The sequence below is a fragment of the Diadema antillarum genome, unplaced genomic scaffold, assembly GCF_040938485.1.
Source record: "Diadema antillarum isolate AM-2024a unplaced genomic scaffold, OU_Dant_1.0 scf00000172, whole genome shotgun sequence".
Classification (NCBI taxonomy): Eukaryota; Metazoa; Echinodermata; class Echinoidea; order Diadematoida; family Diadematidae; genus Diadema; species Diadema antillarum.
In genome coordinates, this window is record NW_027271061.1 from 2,131,444 (window position 1) to 2,156,769 (window position 25,326).

Sequence of the window (25,326 nt, forward strand, 5' to 3'; positions counted from 1 at the left end):
AGTTGAGGCTCCCTTAAATATAATTAAAGTGCACTCCCGTTATAAAGAACAGGTTATCTCATTATCATACTCACAGTCACTCATGTAGGTTTTGCAACTCATAATCACATTATGTCACTAAATACAACACACGTTTTGAAAAAAAGGAAACAGAAACACAGAATTTCGATGATATCCATTGCACATTTTACTCTTCTATTGTTGTGCACCATCATATCAACAAAATGAAAGTCATTTTAACATTCATCAAGTTTTCTTTATTTTTATTTTTTTTAATTTTTGCAAATGGGCAAGAACTTCAATATATTGTATTCCATCAAAGTATTCAATCTAATACATCTTGCTTAAACATCACACGACTTGTTCATGGTACTGCAAAAACTGTACTGAGCAGAAGTATTATTGTTTAATCATGTCTCTTTATTGGAACAATTCATAATGAGCATTGTATCTCTACCATCCAACGGTGATTTTAAAAAAAAAGATACCTGAATATCATATTGTGTTTCAGGAGAAAGCAAACAGTTTCATGATAACACATATGCATGTGGAGTTCAGGAATTTTTGCCTCCTATTTACGTTATGTGAAATATATGTGAAGATATTGAATAATAACTCATAAACGGACACAGGAGCCAGATAGACCATTGACAAGACTTAAAAAAAACCCAAAGATCACTTGATAGAAAATAGTTCAGATCAAGTTGCCATAATTGTCAGAATAGAGTGGAAACAATCATCCTAGATTTAAAGAGCAAATATTTTGATGAATATCATCATAATTTAATCAATAAAGTATAGACGGCTACACATCAGAATCCTATAGTTCAGCAGGTACAAGTAAAGTTAGAGCAGGATGTCCCTGAACACCAGTTAGATCTGTGGGATTGATCGACCCCATTAAAGTAAACAGAAAACAGGGCTAATTCACGGTACTGGTGATATCCAGAGTTCCACAAGGTCTTTGTGGGTTATGCGCTTGACCTGGGGCAGTTCACTGTGATCGGACATTGCATTAATACAGGGCAGGAGGCGCCCCATCCACCTTCACAGCATTGCAGTATTCTGAGGAGGTGCAGAGGAACAGAGAGCTGCTAGGTAGCTCAAAGAAGGACCTTGTGGATCGGTGGAATCCACTGAAGCTGTATAATGACGAGGCACTCAGAGTTCGGTATTGCTTCTCTAAAGAGAGCACCATCTACCTCATTGACATGTTGGGTGAAGATGTGGCAAGGAATACTAAGAGATTAGGAAATAAACTCTCTCTATTTCTGCAGGTAATGACAGCTCTGCAATTTTATGCTGTCAGTATTTAGTGTTTTGTTTCCAATTATAAACAGCGCAAATTTTGAATGGATGCAGAGGAATAGAGAGCTGCTAGGTAGCTCAAAGAAGGACCTTGTGGATCGGTGGAATCCACTGAAGCTGTATGATGACGATGAGGCACTCAGAGTTCGGTATCGCTTCTCTATAAAAAGAGAGCACCATCTACCTCATTGACATGTTGGGTGAAGATCTGGCAAGGAATACTGGGAGAAGTAACCCACTCCCTGTATTTCTCTATGTAACAACAGCTCTGCAATTTTATGCTGCTGGTATTTTAGTGTTTTGCTTCCAATCATAAGCCCAGCGCAAATGAGCATGTACTATGAACTACAAGACACTGTACATGTACTTTCTCATTTAAGATGAAGATATACTTGATAGATTTTTCAATTAAGACTTACTAAATTTTTGCATGTTATTATTAGAGGAGTACAAGCATCAAGTATTGTGACCAGACATTTGCAAAGAATCATAATCAAAGAAAGAAAAAGCAATAGGCCTTGAAAAACTGAGAAGTTGGTCCTTATATGTTACTATTGATTGATCCTATTCCCCTTTTTTGTGTAGAATCTCTCCAGCAAATGAATACTGAAAAGGCACACATCTTACTTAGTCATCTGTGTGCAGAGCTGTAAAAATCCCTACAACAAGAGAAGTGGAAACAACTCAGCAGGAGTCTTTTTTTTTTTAAAGAAAGGCAGATTTCCTGGAGTACTGGGTGTGATAGATGAACTTCCACATTCATCAGGAGCCAATGTGGTCATCAAGTCAGGGGGGGGGGGTATAAAAGGACTTGTCAGATGATCTATCCAATAATATCTGTCTTATCCTACATCTTATCATTTGACAAAGTTTCATTTCACAAAACTTTCTCAGTTGAGATTACAACACTGACAAATCTCCTAAATTCAATCAACTAATTTCAATGAATCTATTGGCGACCTTTCACCCACCAACAAATGTACTTTTATCTGACAAATACATCAGGCCTGCTAATAGAAATTATGTCACAATATCACTGTGAGTGTAGGACAATAAAAGATTATTATTTCCTACTATTGTGTATTCTTTGATTTAAAGGTCACAATAGCTGAGGAGATCATGTCTTCAACATCATGCCTCACTGGCCTGGTACAAAGGATGAAGAGGAGGACAATTCAGTTGGGAGCAGGGATGCAGAAAATGCAGCAGATCATACGACTCGATTGATAAGGCAGTGAACACTATGAAACAAGGCACGAAAGATTTGCGACAGAAGAATGGCACCCGCGACAAGGCTAACTGGAATCAAAAAAAAAAAGAAAAGAAAATGAGGCTCTGAGGGAACAGATCGAGGAACTGAAAAGGAAACTAAGTAAGGCCGAAGGAGAGCTCCGAAGTTCAGAGTTGAGCCTCTCTGCTCTATTTCCCGAGACTGACTCGGAAGATGAAGGTGCTACCCAGCAAAGTGTGCTTTTATCAGGACAGCAAGATAGCCCTTGGTGAAACAGTTCTCTAAAATGTCACGCTTGCTTGTTTAGAGAATGCTGAATCATATGACAAATATGGAAAAGATGATGAGGAAGGAAATGTTACTGTAAATAGTAAAACCGAGGGGCAACCCGAAGTGAGGGTTAAGGAGGAGGTTCCTACTCCTCCTGAGGGTGATGATGCAGCTGATGGGTTAGGGGACCTATCGGACGTTTCCGTTGAGGAGAGGGAACTCCCAATGGAGGAGGACTCCCGAGCAGAGGGGCAGGCACCTTCTGTTGGGGAGACAACCACCTAAGACAATGGGGAGCTTCCCATTGCAGTGGAGATACCACCACCCACACCTCCATGTCCCTTATCCCCCCTCCCACAGCGTGCACCTCGTGAGTGGAAGGCGAGGGAACCTCCCAAAATGCGGGAGCCCTCCCATTCACCTAAGAAGGTGCAGTGGAAAGATCAGTCCAAGGCTGGGAAGAAGGGGTATCCTCGCTTGTATAAGCGAGGAGCAGAATTCACCCCAGCCCAGCCTAGGGCTAAGGTGCGGAGACGGCAATGTCCGTACCCAGGCTGCCCAGAGGTTACCCTGGGTAAAATAAAATGGCATCTGTACTCCAACATGCCGTCATGCTTCTGTTTCGAGGATGGCGGCGAGACCATTTCTGGGAGGTACTGTCTGAAGCAGGTGGGTTGTCTGCGCTTCCTCGCTCGCACTTTAACATCCAGCGATGAGAACAAGAGAAGTGGAGACAACTCAGCATGAGTTTGTTTGTTTGGTTTTTCTTCCAATAGAAAGGCAGGTTTCCTGGAGAACTAGGTGTGATAGACGAACTTACACCTTCATCAGAAGCCAAGGTGGTCATCAATTCAGGGGGTGGGGGGAGGTATGAAAGGTCTTGTAAGATATTCTATCCAATAATATCTGTCTTATCCGACAAAAGTATTATCATTTGACCAAATTCCATTTAACAAAACTTTCTCAGCTGAGATGAAAAGACTGACAAATCTCCTAAATTCAATCAACTAATTTCAAGACAGAATCTACTGGTGACCTTTCACCCACCAACAAAAGCACTTTTATCTGACAAATGCATCATGCCTGCTAATAGAAATTTTGTCAAAAAAAAAAAAATCACAGTGAGTGTAGGACTATAAAAGATTATTATTTCCTACTCTTGTATATTCTTTGATTTAACGGTCGCAATAGCTGAGGGGATCCTGTCTTCAACATCATGCCTCACTGGCCTGGTACAAAGGATGAAGAGGAGAAAAATTCAGTTGGGAGCAGGGATGCAGAAAATACCGCACGAAAGATCTGCGACAGAAGAATGGTACCCTCGCCAAGGCTAACTGGAATCTAAAAAAAAAAAATAATGCCTCTGGCGACACTTCGTGGCGGAGGCAAAGAAAAGAGAATTAGACTTTGAGGGACCAGATCAACTAACTGAAAAGGAAGAAAGGTCGAAGGAAAGCTCCAAAGTTCACACTTGAGCCTCTCTGCACTATTTCCTGAGACTGACTCTGAAGACGAAGGTGCTACCCAGCAAAGTGTGCTTTTATCAGGACAGCAAGATAGCCCTTGGTGACACAGTTCTCTAAAATTTCACGCTTCCTTGTTTAGAGAATACTGAATGATATGACATCATGACATCATCATGTCATGATCATATCATGTTTTCCCCTCTCTGTTTTTTTTTTCCATGTGAAAGAGTAAAATGCAAAACATCAGGCAGGTGTATGAGAACAGAGAGCTGCTAGGCAGATCAAAGAGGGGCCTTGTGGATAGGAGGAATCCACTGTAGCTGTATGATGATGAGGCACTCAGAGTTCGGTATCCCTTCTCCAAAGAGAGCACCATCTACCTCATTGACATGTTGGGTGAAGATCTGGCAAGGAATACTGAGAGATTAGGTAATCCACTCTCTGTATTCCAGCAGGTAATGACAGCTCTTCGCTTTCACACCTTTAGTATTTCAGTGTTTTGCTTCAAATTTATAAGCACACATGAAAAGTGCACTAGGAATTACTTTTGTTAGCTGAAGATATTGTTGACAAATTTATTATCATTTTTTTTCAATTAAGTCTTACTTAATTTTGTCTGTGTCTGTGTCTATGAAGCCTGGAGTAGACGTTCCACCTCAAGATGACACTAAGTACCTGGTATTTGAAAAGCAGCTCTTGGATCTTTTCCGGTTGTGCCTACATTGCAGGTCCGGAAATGTCAGCATCACCAAAAGGTTGATGGGGACCATGCTGATAATCTCATCAGAGTGTTGGACATGTAACAAAACTGAGAAATGGGAGAGTCAATCCTACCTAGGAAACCAAGCAGCAGGGAATGTACTGCTTTCAGCTGCAACTCTGTTCGCTGGAGGGAGCTGGGCAAAGATGCAACGTATCCTGAAGAACTTGAAGGTGGCTTCCTGAAGAACTTGAAAATGGACAAGCGTTCTACAAGATACAGAGGGATATACTGCAGCCAGTGATTGAGCGCAAGTGGGCTGTTGAGCAACAGAAAGTTGCTGATGAGTTGTCGGCAAGAGGAACTCCATTAGTCATTGCTGGAGACGGACGAGCTGACTGCCCGGGGCACTCGGCTAAATTTGGAGTCTACACTGGGCTGGAAGTGACCAATAACAAGATCGCTGACGTGGAGCTAGTACAGGTATTGAATTTGTTTACTTTTGAACCCTTGTGAGAACTATTTGTTGTTACAGCTAATCATTGATGGAACATGTCTTGATGGATGTTTCATTCATGCAGGACACTAAATAACCCCCCACCCCCCCAAAGAACATGATGATAAAAATACTTTTGTAATATACTTTACTAACATTCAATAATGCATCTGATTTTGCACAATATTGATAGATTTGCACACTCTCAACAATGGTACACGTGCATCACTGTTACCATTTCTTTTATTTGTACTAAGATTATTTCCCTATGCATATCTACATGATTCTTTTTGTTTTCTTTTGTATCAGAGCAATGAAGTCAAGTCCAGCTTCCACATGGAACTTGAAGGGTTCAAGAGATTTCAAGCATACCTTGGCAACCATGGCATGGAAATTGCCAAACTGATAACGGACCGACATCGGCAAATTGCAAAACATGTGCGAGGGATGTGTCCGACTGTTCTACACGTTTGATGTGTGGCACATTGCCAAGGGTATGTAATCAAATATGTTCTAAATTCATAAACTTAGCATTGAAAGAATTTTTACAAATTTGAGTCAGAATGTTGGTAGAAGTTTTAGATTTGTTGTGTATTTATTCTGATTTGGAAGGATGACAGAATGACATCTTCACAAACACAAAACTGCATTGGAAGAGAATTCAAGAGATTTATTTCTAAAAAAACAAGATACACTGTGTCCATTTTGCTTGCCACAGTTTTGTTGATGCATAAATTTGATAGACAAAAATTAGTTTTAAATTGTGCTTTTTATTAGGGATACCGATATGAACACATTCACATTGGCTAATAACCGATATCGCTACTGATATAAAGGAAACAAAAATCAGTGATGATTTTGCGCAAGCCCTAAATTATAAAAATACTTTTACTGTTAAGAATTATATTTAATTTTTTTATTGTTATATCATTCTAAATCTGACTGATAACTGAAATGGCCGACATTGGCAGATATCAGCTGATAACTAATATCCAGTAATTCAGCAAAACATCCCTAGCTTTCATGGTCATAAAATGATTTTCGAATGCCCATGCGTGTATTATTTTACAAGCAATATCAGTATTTACACATTTGATCAAATTTCAGGTGGTTTTCTCGATGTGTGATAACTTTGTTTAAGTATACTTTTATTTCAAATTATTAGAATGTCATGGGATATCTGCTCAACAACCCTGAAACTCGGCATGGCTGCAGCATAGCCACATCATTCGGAGTGTTGACAAGGGTGACAGCAGCCACACATGTGCCAAAACGGATGAGGTAAGATCTCGCCATGTGAAACTGATTCATGGAGGAAGATGTGACATGTAAATAATTCCTCTTTTTCTATATCAAGGTGACCTAAAGTAACATACAGAGGCGTCAGGGAAGATGCTGACAAGGTGTCTACGTTTTTGCAGTAAGGAAACCAAGACTTAGATTACACAGGAAGAGTGAAGGCGCGTTTACACCGCATCCGGCACGGCAGCACTGCACAGCATTCCAGTATGTCACACTGCGCGGCACGCCATTTTCCTGTTTCCACTGCATACAGCACGGTAAAAAATACCGTGCTCGGACGCCGTCCGGCAGACATCCATCACCCGATGTTGTCATGACAACCCCTAGTCCAGACAAAATGACGGCCGTCATAGAAGATGTCGATGAGGCAATTTTTATTACATTCTCATACATTCTCCTAAAAAAGGCGAAACGACAATGGGTGCACGCTCTTGATAGAAAGAGAAACACACGGAGAGTATATACATGTATGTGCAAAAAAGGGGGGCTTCAATAACATGTAAATTCCCATGGACAATCAGCGCTCGATCACCGTTTGATTGTTAGCAGCTCTCTCGAGAAGTCTTGTAGAGTGACGTTATATCTCTGGACTCTGATTGGCCAAAAGTGATAAATGCCAGGTGCCGTGCTCCAAAAATGGCTCTCGGATCAATTCACAAATCCAGCAAAAATGCCGTATCTGACAAATGGAACGGTACCATTGCAGTGTAAACGGCTTCATAGGATTTACTGGGGAACGATTTTTCGGGTTGCCGTGATGCCGTGCCGTGGTGCCGTGCCGGATCCGGTGTAAACGCGCCTTACGTGATCATATTTTACCTCTCTATTTCTTCAATGTGAAAGAGTCAAAATGCAAAACATCAGGCAGGTGCATGAGAACAGAGAGCTGCTAGGCAGACCACAGAGGGACCATGTGGAATCCACTGTAGCTGTATGATGATGAGGCACTCACAGTTCGGTATCGCTTCTCAAAAGAGAGCACCATCTACCTCATTGACATGATGGGTGAAGATCTGGCAAGGAATACTGGGAGAAGTAACCCATTCCCTGTATTTCTCTACATGACAACAGATCTACGATTTTATGCTGCTGGTATTTTAGTGTTTTGCTTCCAATCATAAGCCCAGCGCAAATGAGCATGCACTATGAACTACTTTCCCATTTAAGATGAAGATATACTTGATAGATTTTTCAATTAAGTCTTACTAAATTTGAAAGGAGAAAGGAGATAAGAATTAAAATTTATTAGTAGTGCAATGTCTAACCACATGCAATCAAGGATCGCCTAGATGCTTTCATAACACTACATAAATGAACATACTAGTATACACTGCTTTACCTCATAGCAGCATTTTATGCATCGATGTCAAACCCATTGGTATGTGCAACTCAACTGAATTTCATTTTCCATTCAAAATTTGTTCCACTTCAGGTGGTGGTCCTGCACCTAAAGTCAATGTGAAGTATGAGGCCATGCTAGAGGCACAGTGTGTTCAAGCTGTGGAGGGCTTTGCAGGCCAGGAAGCCGAGACTGGCTTTGAACCAGACCTGCCAGTTGTATGTCGATGATTTTTTCTTCTGATTCTATTTGTCCCAAAACTTATCATATGAATCAAACATAAGGAAATAAATGGTGTTTTGTAAAGCAAGTTTTGAAATTATAGTCCGACTGAAGAATTTAAGTTGTACTTGAAAAGAAAAATGAAACAAAACAATACAGGTACAATGAACCTTTCAAACAGAATACGATACTTGTAGATGCAGAATAATAACCGAAAAAATACAGAGCAATCTACTTGCAGTCTGACAGGACTGAATAAGATTGCTAGTTGATACATCCCTTGAGATATTACAATATATATCATTGCTCATTACCTTCAATGCAAATGCTAATAGTTTCATTGGGTAGTAAATTATGAAATAGAAATGCATGTGTTATATCAGCTATATAAGAATCATTTCCTTTCTTTCAAAGTGTTTTCAGTTAGAATATTTTTTTTTCAGTTAGAATTAAGTCTTACTAAAGTTTGGCATGATGTTATCAGAGACATTAGCAAAGAAGCATCGTCATCACTTCACTTTTACAGTTAGTATTTTAGTGCTATGCTTCTGGATAATAAATGAAAAGCATGAATGAAAATGCACAATGAATTACTTGGTTTAAAAATAGCCCTGGGCTACTTTGAAATCATATAGCCCGGCAAATGCTCAAGGTATACAGATCCAGTCGACAAGGATGCATGAACATCATCGACAGGATTTCAGAAAGCCTCAGGGAGGAACTACTTTGGTTTATCACGAAAATTCCCCCATCGACTTTCCAATGTGTAATTTCCGTACAAGATTGACAAGATGTGTAGTGGGTAATTCTTTATTTTCATAGTTTTATCCCGATTCATGTCAATAAATCGTGTTTATAAAGAAAAAATGGCAAGCCCTTATTCTCTATCATGCAACATACATTGGTCACTTCACCACCTATTTGTTTTTGCACATAGGCCCGTCGTGGTGTAAAGGTAAAACTGTTTGTGAATCTTAGTGAGATATGAACTTGTTAGAGATTGTGTCACTCTACTGAATTAGCGGCAGGCCTAAATGTAGAACTGTAGGTACCTTTTTAAAACTGTCGCTTTGCTGTTCATTCAATACATGTTTGTATTTAAGTAAGAAGGACTTGTTGCCTTAAAAAAAAATTAAATAGATAATAATACAAGCTATATCACCAACAACTAGTATGGTTGAATTCCCTAAATCTGCTAAACCACAAATTCATATCATTATATTGGTACAAACATACAGCAAATGGAATAATCATTTATGATTAGTCACTGTTTTCGAAAAATATGTGCACACTTCCCTGAAATTTGATATTTGTTGATGTAATTCGCATATCACAGCTCCGTGCAAGTTATATCTATGTCATTCCACCATGGCAGCCATTTTGCATGCCCCACACAATAGGCGAGCCCTCAGAAGAGAGAGAATATTTCAAGACAGATGGCTTCCTCTGGACCTGTACACCGACGAGCAAATGCTCAAGGTGTACAGGTTAAGCAGACACGGATGCTTGACCATAATAGATTGCGTATCAGCAACCCTCCAACACCATAAACAGGGAGAAACCACGCTCTACCACCAAGTCCGCAAGTATTTGTTGCTCTCAGGTTCTATGCGGGTGGCTCTGTCATGGATGCAACAAAGTTTTATCTATAGCATCCACAAATCAATAGCATCAAGAGCTACTAGAAGAGTGTCAGTCGCCCTGTACAACATCTTGGACAAAGTAAATTTCATTCATAATTACAATCAAATAATTAGGCCTATTAGGTTTATTAGGTGTTAAAGAAGATATATACCGATACGAATCTTATACCTCACAAAGGGCAGACTCGTAGAGGGGCAAATGAAATCGCTTCAAATTTTAATTTATTCCTGGTAGAGGAAGATTCCTAAGGTGTAAAAACAATGGCCAAAAAGTCGATTTGGAAGACTTACCGTGCAAGGGGTGCAAATACTGCACCAAGGCCCATAGTAATTGGGCACAATTCAAGGATGAGGTAGACTATGTAGTCCCTCTCACTGTGAAGCCAAAGGCACAGCTAGTGAAGGCAGCAACAGAAGACAGCATACATGTAAATGTAGTGCACGCTGTCGTAGACGACTTTGGGAGAAGTTTGCGGTGTTCCCAAGGTCACTTAGAGGAGATAGCTGTGGCTAGGGTAGGTGATGGAGCGCATTAGGGCGGAGCAAGAAGGTGACCCTCATTTAATGCATTTGCTAGAATGGCTGAAGGAAGGGACAACCCCTAATGAGGCCACTACCATGCTGTGGAGTCCAGCGGAGAAATACCTGTGGATCAACAGGGATGTCTTCCGGAAGATCGATGGACTCTTGTACTTTCACAAAGATGGAAGGGATCGGCTGGTAGTGCCACGCTCGTTAGTGCAGGATGTCCTGCAGTCTACTCATGACCTCCCATCAGTAGGCCATGCAGGGAGGGACCGTACCAAAGCCTTAGTAAAGGAGCGTTACTTTTGGTATGGTTTTGGACATGATGTCGCGGAGTACGTGGCTTCCTGTAAAACCTGCAATCAGAGTAAAAAATCTAGCAGGTACGGACATAGTCCCATGAAAATGTACCATGCAGGCTCTCCAATGGAGAGAGTACACCTCGATTTTTTGGGTCCATTACCACAATCTTGGAGGGGCAATGAGTACATTTTGATGATGGTGGATCAATTCACCAAATGGGTGGAGTGCATTCCACTCCCCTCCCAGACAGCGGAGCAGACTGCTCGGGCAGCAGTGGGGGAGTTCTTTAGTAGATTTGGCTATCCCCTTGAGGTCTTTACTGATCAAGGAATGAATTTTGAAAGTCAACTCTTTAAAGAGTTGTATAAGGTGTTGACCATTCACAAAACGAAGACCACGCCTTACCACCCCTCTGCCAATGGCCAAGTGGAGAGATACAATCGCACCTTAATGAACGCTGTTAGGTGCTATGTATGTGTAAGTTATGAACTTTTCAGGTAGGCATTACTTTGTCAGTTATTTTTGTTTCATATTAGTTGTTTTAGTGCTTCTTATTCTCCTTTCCCTTTCCTCTTTTTCCTCCTCTCTCTCTCTCTTTCTGCTGTGCTATGTCTGTCCATGAGGTGATCGGCTTAATCCCCTCACTGGGCATGGGGACTTCGCATCCCCGCCCTCATGGTCACTGCGGTCGTTAGCCGACCTGGCTGTGGTTTGTAGGCAGACATGGGATAGCAAGTGTTCAACTCTTGCGTTGGGGTTGAAAGGCCTGAATGTGTGCCATTCTGTGTAGTCATAAGTCATAGTTTTGGAATGTATAAAAGAAGAAGATATCTAGATTTGTCGACGTGGCAAGCCAGAGAGTGGAAAGATATGAGGGAGATAGCGCTGGGTTGTGTCGAGTAAAGAAAGGGACAGGAAGAGAGTCCCTGATACTGAGCCAAAAAGAGAAAGACATGTTTTAACAAAGCTCTTGCTTTGGATACAGCTTTGTAGAAAGTTCACAAATGTGAGAGGGATTTTGAACTAAAAGTGAAGAGATTTTCAATTTTTTACCTGGACGCTCTGCCGTGTTGGTTTTGGGAATCCATCTATACACTTTGCAGCTAATTGGAGTGGAACGCTTCGCTGTCTGGGGAGTGATATTATCTGCATTCTGAAGTTTGGAATAAGTGCTTTTAGTTACTCGCACTATGGGCTGGAGGCGCCCGGCTGAGCTAAGAGTCAGGCCAAGCTCCACTGTGGCAGCTTTGTTACATTGGAGAGCACTGGCCTGGCTCACCAATCAGCTCACCCATGAGCAGTGGGAGGAATTCCTCTCACTTCGGTCTGTGGGCACCTCAGCTCAACCATCCCCAGGCTGCTGCTGCCAGTGTGGCAACACCCCGTCCCACTGTGGGGAGTTCCCCTAGTGGAGGTGAAAGGGTGGCTACACCTAGTAGCCAAGGAGCAGTCTCCTAGGGAACCTCTGGAGGGGTTGCACCTCCAGAAATTTGGCCCATTAGGGGCTCCTCCCTCGTTGAGTGCAGGGTCATACGCAGGGGCTGCAAAAACACCCTACGTGCCCCTCGCCTTCGACAGCTATTTCCATTTGGATCGGCTGGAGGAGGCTACTCACAAGCGAGGGAGGGAGTTAGCCTTTGCAGAGGTGGGCTGTCCTCCCAGGGTACCCCTTCGCCTGATGGGTAGGGTTATCAATTATTGCGACCCCGCTTGATTCAATGAGGTTAAAGTTCCAGCAGACCGAAATTGGGTCGTGTCTGTGGGGATTCACCCCAAGCATGCAAGGGCTGCTGGGGAGTGGGAGGTTGATGCCTGGGAGGATTGTTGTGTAATCCATGCATCCGTGCAATGGGTGAGGTGGGGCTGGACTACACTGCCCACCCCAGCAGGTGGCAGGGGCAAAGAGCACTGCTGGAGGCTTGCCTCAAGCTGGGAGCAGGAGGTAAAGTCCTTGTGCTCCATCTCCGGGGGCGGAAGGATGCGTGTGACGCGGATGAACCCTCCCGGGTGTGCCGGGAGTTGGTCGAGGCTCACGTCCACCACTTTCAGCGGATACATATTCATTGTTGTTCGCTGGGAATTGGTGAGATTGAAGCCTGGCAACGTGGGTTCCGCAATGCCTCCTTCGGGTTTACCTCCCGAGTGAGGTTTTTTGGCGCAAGCCAAAAGGAGGCATTGCGGAGGGGACTACTTGCCCGTCTGCTGTTGAAGACTGATGCTCCACACCTTCCTCCTAGTAGGGATTTGCCCTACATGACCCCAGCCTACATCGGGGAGGTAGCTGCCCTGTTAGCTGAGGTATGGGGGAAGGAGATCAGCGTGACTCACCTCCTAGACAAGCGAATCCATCCTCTTCCTCTTGCATACACAAACATCTTGCCTGCACCATCCATGCCGAAGGAATACAAAGCACCAGTGACGTACGGACCAATGCGACCAGATAGAGACAAGTTTGATGAAGACCGCAGTAATGAGAAAATATGGCCGCCAAAATTTCGGTTGGTGATTTTGTGTCTTGGGCTGCATACCATGCAAATATGCAGATGCAACATACCTGTAAGCTGCCGACTACAATTGCACTGATGCCATTATTTCGTGAAGTATCACACTCATTTGCAACAATAATGCATTGCATGTATACCAACCATCAAGCAGATGTACATGAACACTTCATGCGTGGTGCATTCACATCAAACAAAACTGGGAATCCATACTCTGCAATTGGTTTGGATCACGCGCATGAGCAGGTGAATGCTCAAGTCAAGGGTAACGGAGGAGCCATCGGTCTGACAGAAGATCCAGGTGCCCTACGACGATGGATGGTGGCAGGGCCGCATCTAGCCATGGCCATTGAAGAGTATGAGAGCAGTGCTGACAAGTCACCTGCGGATACTCATCCAAAGCATCATGAACAGAGTCCATCGGTGCAAAAATCCTTTGCTGATGATGTGCGCTCCCTTGCTGATGTGATGGATGAGTTGGGGAATCCGTTCATGGATCGTACAAAGGAATTGGTAACAATAGATTCACAAGATGTCATGCCGCAGAAAGTTGTGGAGGGTATGGAGCAAGTTCACACCCTGGGAGAGAGGAAGTATCAAACCTTCATCGAGGAACGCCTCTTGAAAAACGAAACACCCATCAGTGCACCCATCAAACGAAATTCACTTCCGCTTTTCCGCAATCGAAAGCAAGTGGGTCCATCCAAGGAAAAGCAGACAATAATGGATCTGAAGAGCGACTGCGCATTGTTCTCATGACTATACATTGCCAGTCAGACAAGAGAGGGTGACATCAAAGAGTTCTTCAAGCATGAAAACCAAAAATATCCCCCATCACTTTCTTCGTCTGGAACACTTAAACAAGGAACCAAATCAGATCTGGTTAGATTGCTTGAGACTCTCATCAATACTCCGTCAGCTGTCACAAACACTCCATCTACAGATGTGACAATCCTTGTTGGTGCGGCGCTTGTGCATCTGATTCCAGTTAAGGAATCAAAAACCTTCGCTGAATATGCACAGGAAGCATTCATCCCGCATATCTTGTTCGAACTTGGAAAGGTCAAGCGCGTTGAGCTCGCTTGGGACGTGTATCTCAAGAACAGTTTAAAGCTTTCAACAAGAGCAAACAGAGGTACAGGGACAAGGAAGAGGGTGTCTGGTAATGTGAAGCTTCCAGGGAACTGGAAAAACTTCTTGCAGAATGATGACAACAAGGATGAACTCTTCCAATTCTTAGGACAGCAATGTGTTTCCAAGGACACAGGTGACAAGGTCATCATTTCCACCCTACTGGACTCTGTTGTCACCTCTAGAGAGGCTTACACCACAGATGGACTTCAACCATGCTCGCATGAAGAAGCAGATACGCGGATCCTTCTTCATGTCAAAGATGCTATGAACTGTGGGTTCAAGAGAGCAATGATACGAACTGTTGATACTGATGTTGTTGTGCTCGCTCTTGCCCATTTCCAGGACTTGCCAGACATCGAGCAACTCTGGATAGCTTTTGGAACTGGCAAGGATTTCAGGTACATTCGAATCCATGAGATTGCCCGTGCAATATCCCCAGAGATGGCCAAAGGATTGCTTTTCTTTCACGCATTCACTGGATGTGATGTAACATCCTACTTCGCCAACCACGGGAAGAAATCTGCATGGAAGACTTGGCTTGCATGGCCAGATATCACCAACACGTTTGTTGCACTGTCACGGCCGTGTACAGCACAACTACCAGATGAAGTTGTTCTAGAACTTCAACGATTCGTTGTCCTGATGTACAGCTGGACCAGTGATGAGACTCGTGTCAATGAAGCATGAATGGAACTTTTCGCAAAAATGAAAAGAAACATCGAGAACATCCCTCCCACGAGAGCTGTCTTAGAACAACACATCAAGCGATCATCTTACCAGTCAGGCCATGTGTGGGGACAATCACTTGAAATACAACCTCAAATTCCTGATGTCACTGAATGGGGGTGGGAGTCGGCCGAATCTAATGGTTTTGTTCCGAAGTGGTCCACCTTGCCCATCGCCGAAGCAGCTTGTCTTGAATTAATTTCATGTAACTGCATCAAATCTTGCAAGGGGAACTGCAAGTGCTTCAAGACAAAGCTGGAATGTACTGCACTTTGCAAATGTGGAGGGGTATGTTATAAGTAGGAGATCAGAACAGATAAATGTGGACAGGACATCCTTATCTCCTATTTTTCATCTATACCACAAAAATCTCAACAAACATCTCATCAACAGTGCAGTTGTTCGCTGATTATTGGATCCTCTGCCAGAAACTCCAAGAGGTTAGCCAACATCCTTACCTGGGAGTCGAACTGTCCAACATTCTTATTTTGGGAAAGTCAAGGCCTAATGGTTGCACTAGCGCGGACTACATGGTGGCCATCTGAGAATCCTCTGATTTTGACACAACCAACATTTTTCAAATCACCAAAATGGATATATATGTTTGAACTGTGTGCTTGTCTTCGTGAAAATATCAAGTATTCAAAGGTTTGCAAAAACGACTATATTGTGGCTATATGGTGAAATGAGCTCATTTGAAATATGTTCAAAAGTATCAAGAACATAGGCATATCGTATATTGTCACCTATTGTGTAATAGCATGGCGGCCATCTTGAAATCAAATACCGCATATGCAAGTTCTGACACTGGCAATGTGTTTCTAGACATCGAAAACGCTTAAACTCCTAGGTGCAATAGAAGTGGAAATATGGACAGAGGGTGTTTTGATTTCGGCAGCCATATTGGAATTCAAAATGGTGGCCCCAGAGGGTGTTATTTCTTAATTTCAATTTTGCAGACTTCTGATATAGATTTTGATAATAAGCAATAATTTTCTAGACAAAAAAGCACAGGTATAGTCGTTTAGATTTAACTCCAAGGTGAAATAGCAAAAAAAAAAAGGGACAAAACGAGTGCAAAAGTAATTTTATTTTGTCGGCCATCTTGGAATTCAATATGGCGGACCTCTGACATAGATTTTAATACTGCCATCATGTTCCTAGACACTGAAGACATGGGAAGAGACATTTGAATCTCAGTCCTAGGTGCAATAGAACAGGAGATATGGCCAAAAGTATTATGATTTTGGCGGCCATATTGGAATTAAATATGGCGGCCCCCAGAGGGCGCTATTTTTTGGATCCATTTTTTTTCTACAATCCTCATGTATCATAGATACCATGTACAAAATTTCATGCTTTCTTCAAAAAGTGAACGATTCTGGTGCTTAGCCGCTCTACTAATAGTGCGTTTATATGAGTAGTTTTTATTCATCTTGCGGGGTTTTGTTATGATGTCAAGAGAGGTGTTCAATTTGTATGTGATTGGGTGATTTAGGGGGCGATTTCCTTGAATTTTGTAGGATGGGCGTTTTCCCGTCCTATTGTCCTTAATATTTGTTTTATCCCAACAGGGGGGTTGAGGGTCATAGGGTTTATCTCCCTCCCAATATCGACAGTCCCTCGCACCCCCATTTGGTACATGAGTGACCTAGGCGGTGGTCCACTGAATTGTCCTTGGCAGACCCCCAAGGACGGGTCAGATTGTACATTAAGACGGGTGGGGCTCTGCGAGATCCCCGGTTGTGCGGGATTTGGGAGTTCACATCCTGGGTTTTATATTTGGTCTGGGGCCATTTATGCCCCTAGTTTTTTTAAAACGGGGGGGGGGGGGGGGGGGGGGGGGGGGGGGAGCGTAGTAGGAGCACCCCTGTGGGGAGTAGCGGGGCGTTCCATACACCCGCTATAGCTTCCCATAGTCAAAGGAGACTTTGTCTATCTCGATGAACTGGAGATGGAGATTACAATATCGAGGCAGAGTTATCCATAATGCAGAGGTAATTGATCCGTTGCTTCCAAGATCCTGAAATTCCCATAGGTTAAACCCGGTTCTAGCGAGGAACAGGTTAAATGTATGAATTCACTTGTCATTACCATACCAAATTCAAGTTGTGTCATTCATGCTGTACATATTGTAAGATAAATGTGTTCTTAAACTTAAACTCTGTTGCAGAGACCAATTAATCAATGTTTTGTTCATTGCAGCGAGTGCACAGGACTTCCTGTCCTTTGTGTCGGAGACGAAGTGCACACCATCAGTGAGGAGCAGGATGAGCCGGATGCAGAGAGAAGTTTCACACGATCTGGCCTACATGAACGGGTTGAGAAGGCAGATGTTGCGGCCTCGGCACGTTTTTTCCTCATCGAGGAAAGCGTGCTCTCTGATCTTGCAAGGAGAAGCAAGAAAGTGTGCACTGTATGTGGGAAGGAGCCTCTCACCATAGAAATAAAACCCTCGGGCACTGCAGCACACCTTTGCTGGGTAAATGCATTTAAAACTGTGTTCTTGTTTGTGTTTGAACAATTGGTAGAAGTAGTTGTTTAATTTATCATGCGGAAGGGAGATGGGGATCTCATGACCTTCACGTGGTATTGATTTCATCCAAATTATAACACAAAGGTACTATTCACGAGTTTTGATTTTTTTTTCCAAGTCTTTTGCATTCTTAGATATCAAAGTTGCAAAAAGTGAGACTATAGTTATGTCATGGGAGATTTTATTATTACAGTTTCTGTACGTTTGAGTGCAAAACTGATGAGACATACTGCTGTTTGTAAATTTTTCTGAACAGTGCTAAGTCTGTCTTGTTTGCCCGTTGTATTTTTACTTTACAATTCATGCAAGATGAAGTATTCTCCCCAACAAAAAGAATTAGATATTAAAATACATTTGTACAGTAGCTGCTGAACCAGGGAAGTATAATAATATATGAAGTGCCAATCTATTAAGTTTCTTTTTGTCTTTCTATTTTCGTAGACCTGCCCAGATGGCCACACAAGCCAATCCTGCACTCAGAGGACAGTGAACCAGGTTCACTCCGGAGACATGAAGGTTGCTTCATCTATTGTGCTCTCTGGCAATAACTTTGCCAAGGTGCAGCTGCTGTCAAGACATGCTGGGTTGGCCATGGTCAACAAGTCAACTTTCCAACGCATACAGAATAAATACGTGTGCCAAACCGTGCAGCAGCATGCAGAAGGATTGATGGCTGCAAATGTAGCTAAGCATGCAGCTACACCAGATGGTGTTGTGCTGATGGGTAAATATTCCAATATATATATATATTTTGTCTATTACATTTCATCTGCAATATTTAGAAAAGTCTTCCTGTTTTCTTTGATAAATGAGAATATGCACATTTCCCTAAATGATTATTTATTTATAGCACAGATCCAAAAAATGGAAATTTATAAAATTTCCAGTGTGCCCTGACAGTGTCCTTCTATTCCAAAACATATGTTCTCTTTAAGTGATGGGCGTAATGATAGCCCGGGACACACAGCGCAATGCTTGACCTACAACTATCTGGTGATGGAGGCATCCAGCGGAGATATAATGCATGCGTCCTTCAAGGACAAGCGCCAGACCGAAGGATCCAGCAACAAAATGGAGCCAGTGGCTTTCTTCGAGAGTATGGCTCATCTGGAGGAGAAGGGACTCAAGGTGAAAGAAATCATCATCGATGCCCATCCTGAAATCACAGCTAAAATGAGTAAGATTTTTGTATTAGAATAATTTTGTAACTTTCGAGTCATCACAGTTTTTTTTTATTTGATCCTCAAATAAAGCAAATCAAGTCAGAAATGGGGAATATCAGACAAGACAAGATAATTGGACATTTTAGTGAAAATTCAGTTTCAAGAATGCTGACAACGTCAAGTTATCTTCTAACAGTCAAGTCAATTGCAAGTTGGCACAGTGAATATGAATTAATTTGATCAGTTTTTATCAGCCTTGTTACAGAGTGAAAAGGAGATTTTTTTAACGATTATTAAATTTGTCTTTCATTAGGAACCCGATGTCTGGCATGGTGGGAAAAATCTAGGAAAGAAATTGACAAAGGTAAGTTGTCAAGAAAACTTTTCAGTTCTTTTGCTGGTTAGCAAATATAAGTGTATGATTACAGCCGAAATAATTAATGAAATCGCGATCTCGCCGGGTGACTGAGTGACAGCAACAGTAATAATAATGCACATTCATGACAGCTTCACATAACTTTGTCAATTAATGAAAAGGTTGCAAATCTTTAAGTATTGGTGGCATCATCTCTGGATATAAATTCTATACATTTCATGATGTCTTGAACAATATTAAGAATTTATGAAGAATATTTAGAATGTTTTCACTTTAACAACAATAATAATCAAGCATACATTTAACCTTTTTCAGAAAGTAGGGTGACTGATATTACCCTAAAAATTATGTCAGCTACAAGTTACATTATGTTTTCGCATCATTTGCGAAAAAGAAAAACACTCTTTCAGGATGTTACCTCTAAGCATTTTTCCATGTCAGATAAAGCTAGTAACAGCAGTTTTTACCTGACTGCATTTTCCATAGGTTGTAACTGGTTTTTTTTTCCCCAGTAAACTGTTTGCATGGTATACATTGCTATTAGAAGTAGCACTATAAACATACTTTCTAATTGCTATGAAGAGAAACAATGGTAAACATACATTAAACTATACATTTAGTGAAATCTGCATTTTTCCCTATTAAATTTCAGGAAGATCTGTCAAGAAGAAGGAGAAGTAACTGGAGAGATGCTGAAGTAATGGCTTTGTGCCAATTTGTTGGAAGACACAAGTCTGCCCTGTTTGGCAAGGCAGGCCATGCCAGCGTTCCAGTAAGATAGCCTTTACTGAAAGCTTTTACACAAACTTATATTAACACTTGCCTCATTAGAACTTTACTATTCATTCAGATTGTTTTAGTGCATGTATTTTTCACATACCAAGACATATTCCTGTCTAAGAAAAAAAATGAGCAGACCTGACTCTGACTCAAAAGAAAGAAATGTTGAGAAGTTTTCAAGCTCCCGGAGCAAGCCAGGGATCAGTAGCAAAGAAATATGGAGTGTCTCAATCTCGGGTTTCAACGATTTGGCAAGCAAGGGATCCGATCACGGCAGAGTGTGAAAACGGGGAAGAGGCAGAGAAACCCAAAATGTGACGGAAAGGAAGATGTTGGCCATGCTCTGTATGTGCAGTTTGAACATTAGTTTGCGCAGGGCGCAAGATTATCAGGGCCAATCCTGAAAGAAAAAGCAAAGGAGCTTGTGGCAGCACCTGGAACGGCGTTTGAGCCAATGGAAGGTTGGCTGTCCTGCTGGAAGGCAAGAAATAACCTCATGTATAAGGAGCTTGGGGAGAAGCAGTATGCTGATCTGAAAGCTGCAAATGAATGGAAAAAAGAAGGCATGAAAGAAGTGTTCGGGAAGTATACATCGGAAAATATTTTCAACACCCATGAAACAGGGTTGTATTTCTGTGGCTTCCAAGACAGAGGATATTGTGTAAAGAGGAGAGAGTTGCTCAGAGAGGGGAAAAAAAGCAAAGGGACGCATAACAGTCATGTGCGTGAACATGAGCGGAACTTAGAAAAAAATAAATTAAATAAAAGGCCTCTCCTTATCATCAGGAAGGCGAAGAAGCCCCACTCTTTATCAAACGATTTGAACACATTGCTTGTAAAGTATGTGTCTTCCAAAAGTGCATGGATGATGGGGAAGGTCTTTTGATGATGGCTTGACGATTGGAATGTGGAACTTTGGGTTCAAGATCGCCACATCTGCCTGCTCGTCGACAACTGCTCAGCTCACCCTGAACTTAAAATCCTGCAAACAGGCTTCAAAATTGTAAAAAAATGAGAACTGTTTCATAATTGCTTTGTGTAAAGACTGGCCTCCACTGGCCTGTTTTCAATTGCCAGTTCTTTTGGACTAACAGTCTCATTCTTTTATTCTTGACTATTTTGCAATTTCAATCACGTTTAACAATTTACTTTTTTTGTAAATAAACATACAGTCTAATATCATTTCATTCAAATTCCTCCTTATAGTCGTCCTATGGGTTTACTTCTAGTGGCATCCTGCAAAACATCACTCCTCTGCTCCTCCTTGGCAGCTACTCCGGCATCCCCTGTGGGCTGCTTGAGTGCAACAGGCTGCCCTCCCTACACCCCAGTCCCTTCTGGTTCCTCCTTCCATCCTTTCTGGACTTCTTGGGATTCCACCACCCCCCCCCCCCCCCAAGCTGACCTTCCCACCCACAGATACATAAGAGACCCAGTCTCAGGTGGAATCTTGCGAGTCCCATCTACTCCAATAAGGAGAGCCCCATCTCCTCCAATGAGGAGAGTGTGGCGTTTGGCCTGAATTCAGTGGGGCTGGAGACAGAGACGCTATTACGCCGTTACTTGGGCAGCACATAGGCCATCGCTAACATACCACCATAGCGGGTAACGCAGATCTCATGTATGATTCAACACTAACACCTTAGAGCGTCACTTGTAGAATAATTCCGGCACCCTTTCTCTCAAACATGTTGTGATGTATTACTTGCATCTCATGCACCCTAATATGAGTCACCCCGCTCAGGAATGTACCCCCCACTTTGATTATGTAACACTGCACCCTCACCCTCACTGATACCAGAAAGCCCAACGTGGCAAGTTTAATAAAGCATCACTCCTATCCCATGCATAGCTGGAGTCAAACGTCTTCCTTGCTTGCTCTCCATGTGAATGTGTCTGTGCCTGATCGAATGTATGAGTACATCACATGGTGTCAGGAGTCAAAAGTTAAGTTCTGCTATTAAGGAAAAATGGCAGGATTAAAGCCTCCAGGTCCCCTTAGTTTCCAAGGAAATGTTGCAACGAATTAGGACTGGTTATCATCGTATAAGCTATATAAAACTGCAACCGAGCTGAGCAAAAAAGGAGATGAAGTGCGCTATGCTACATTTCTACATGTGGTGGGAGCCACGGCACAGAGAATAGCGAGGACTTTTGAGTTCAAGACAGAAGAACTTGGAAAAGTTGAACCACTGAAGAAGAAATTTGCAAATTACTGTCAGCCGAGAAAGAACCAGTCAGTCCTCAGGTACTTGTTCAACTCTCGCATTCAACGGGGCAATGAAAGCTTTAGCGCATACTACAGAGACTTAAAAGCACTGGTTGACGACTGCGATTTTAAAGATCTCGAAGACGAGATGCTCCGTGACAGGATAGTCTGTGGAATCCATGATCACGGATTGCAAGAAAAACTGCTACAAATTGAAAGCCTTAGCCTGCAGAAATGTGTCGACACCTGCAGTATAACGGAAAGCAGTGCGCAACAAATGGAACAGCTTCGAAAAAACACAGACACCGAGATTCACTATGTGCAGGAACGATCACGACCCCGATCTCGACCAGAAAAGACCCAAAACGACCGTCCATCCAAGCCCTAATACACAGACGCAGAAAAAGCATGTGTGAACTGCACATATGTTCACTGTTGGCCAAACTATTGCCCAGCAGCAGCAAAAGCAAAATGTCGAAATTGCGGAATGACGGGACATTTTGAGAGGTCGACAAGATGTCAAGGAACCAATGTGTCTGTGCCTGATCGCATGTATGAGTACATCACACATGTCATCCTTGGATGTAGAGGACCATATGCAGAGCTAGAGTTACTCCCTTCAAACTTGAACAATGTGGAGTGGTCCTACTTCCATGCCTTGGCAAAGATCCACAAAGAGTAGACGTGGATGTAGGCACTTGTTCATGTCATCAAGGTGTGACAGAGGTGAGTTGCAAACGTCAAGAGGCAGTCGTTAATCATTTCAGTGTGGCTTCATCCAACTTTTTCCCAACCTCAGCTAGTGAACGAAGTGCACTTATGAAAGTAGCAACTGGATGTGAGGCTTTTCATTTAAATTGGTTAGGAATTAATGTAAGTCTTTCTAGAATGAATAGGGATTTTTGTTTACCAAAGAAGAGTTGATATATATGTTCTCATGTTTCCCATTACGTATTGCTATTGCTAAGTCAAACCTTCTGATGTGGGGGTAGGGGGAGGGGAGGTTTCACTTGATGACGCAATGCGCCACTCTCAAGTGAAAAGTAGGGGCTTATAAAATGGTTCGTCATGGAATTTAGGGTCCTTGGAATTAATCAATAAAATGAGGAGGGGAGGGGGTCCTCAGGAACTATCAGCTAGTGCTAGTCGATATTTGATTTAAACATTAAGACGATTATTGTCACCTAAATATCGTCAATAACAGAATATATTGCCCAATCAGAAACTGGCTTTCTGGTGAATAAAATTTATCTATTTTTCGGACAGAGACTTGCGCATGCCTGTACTATTGTTTTAATGATATCTTGACAATTTTCTAAAATAGCACTATTCACGGAATGGGGGGGGGGGATTTATTCTTACAGCATCCCAGGTTGACACTTTAGATGATTAAAAGAAAGTGGGAGAGAAACCTGCCTTACTTGGAAAAAAAAAACAACAACTGTACTTGTCAATGGCGGATAAAGGAAATGAAATTGGACCTCGCACACATTTGTGATTGACTCCTTCAACTAGTTTCCTTCCTTCACAAGTGTAAGCCTGAGCCTCTCAACCGGTGGGCCGCAAAGTTCTCACAATTTGGCGGCAATGTCAGTCCAAAATGGGGGGAAAACAAAGATAAACATTTGATTTTAAAAACTTATAGGAACCACAGTGGGACTCCCGCTGAAAAAGTTTGAAAAGTGCAGGCATAAGCTACAAAAGAATCAAAACCCTGACCTAAATAGCGATATGTATATTGAGTGAATAAATCATGTTTGTCAAATGGTTCTGCAACTGCATTATAATTTGTGGCATTTACCAGTATGGATGGTAGGTGCATCTGAGATTAGTTTGACAATGAAAGTACGCATGTCAAAAGCTCCTGAAACTGTGTTTAAATAGAGCAAAAAAGGAAGACTCAACCTATGTAAAAACTTGACTTGATCAAGTATCAGTCATATGCACCGTCAATGGTAATGGACCTAAAGAGCTCACTTAAGAACAGTAATTTTTTTTTCAGTTTACATTCTGATCAAGTAAATCATGACTCAGTTTACATTTGGGGGATTATTTTCTCCTTAAATCCTAATGCCAAATCGAAATGCAATACCCAGTCAGCCAACCGACATGACATCTGGGGGCGTTTCATCAACGAGTTCGTCGGAGGTTTTCACCGACAAATTTGCTATCAGCCAATCAGACGCAAGGATTTCATTAGCTTTTAACAGTTTCCAGTGTAAATCCTTGCGTCTGATTGGCTGATAGCAAATTTGTCGGTGAAAACCTCCGACGAACTCGTTGATGAAATGCCCCCCAGGTGAGTGTTGGATGCAACGAATATAGAGCACCATATTTAAATTGACTGTATTACAAATCTAGAATGAACAAGGAAAAGTAGAAATTACGCGGTGCGTAACATATGTCCCCGCCGGAAGTAGCATTTTGTAACAAAATGTGCAATATAGGTAAAAAATCAAGGTCAAAGGTCAAAGAAGTCAAAGGTCAAAATTCTGTGTAGAAGTTTTGAAGCCCTCACCTAGTGCCATCACATAAAGCAAATGGAATCGAAATTGGGTTAGAAATGGCGAAGGAGTAGCATTTTGTAGCCAATGTACAATATAGGTCAAAAATCAAGGTCAAAGGTCAAAGAAGACAAAGGTCAAAATTCTGTGCAGAAGTTTTGAAGCCCTCACCTAGTGCTATCACATAAAGCAAACGGAATCGAAATCGGGTTAGAAATGGCGAAGGAGTAGCATTCTGTAGCAAAATGCACAATATAGGTCGAAAATCAAGGTCAAAGGTCAAAGAGGTCAAAGGTCAAAATTCTGTGTAGAAGTTTTGAAGCCCTCAACTAGTGCCATCATATAAAGCAAACGGAATCGAAATCGGGTTAAAAATGGCGAAGGAGTAGCATTTCGTAGCAAAATGTACAATATGGGTCAAAAATCAAGGTCAAAGGTCAAAGAAGTCAAAGGTCAAAATTCTGTGTAGAAGTTTTGAAGCCCTCACATAGTGCCATCACATAAAGCAAACGGAATCGAAATCGGGTTAGAAATGGCGAAGGAGTAGCATTTTGTAGCAAAATGTACAATATAGGTCAAAAAATCAAGGTCA

The 25,326-nt window shown here is 42.1% G+C and overlaps 1 pseudogene; it reads left to right on the forward strand.

Annotated features, from left to right (window-relative positions):
* The first annotated feature begins 4,882 nt into the window (after window positions 1-4,882).
* LOC139722837 (uncharacterized) lies at window positions 4,883-8,342 on the forward strand (annotated as a pseudogene).
* Window positions 8,343-25,326: the final 16,984 nt, after the last annotated feature.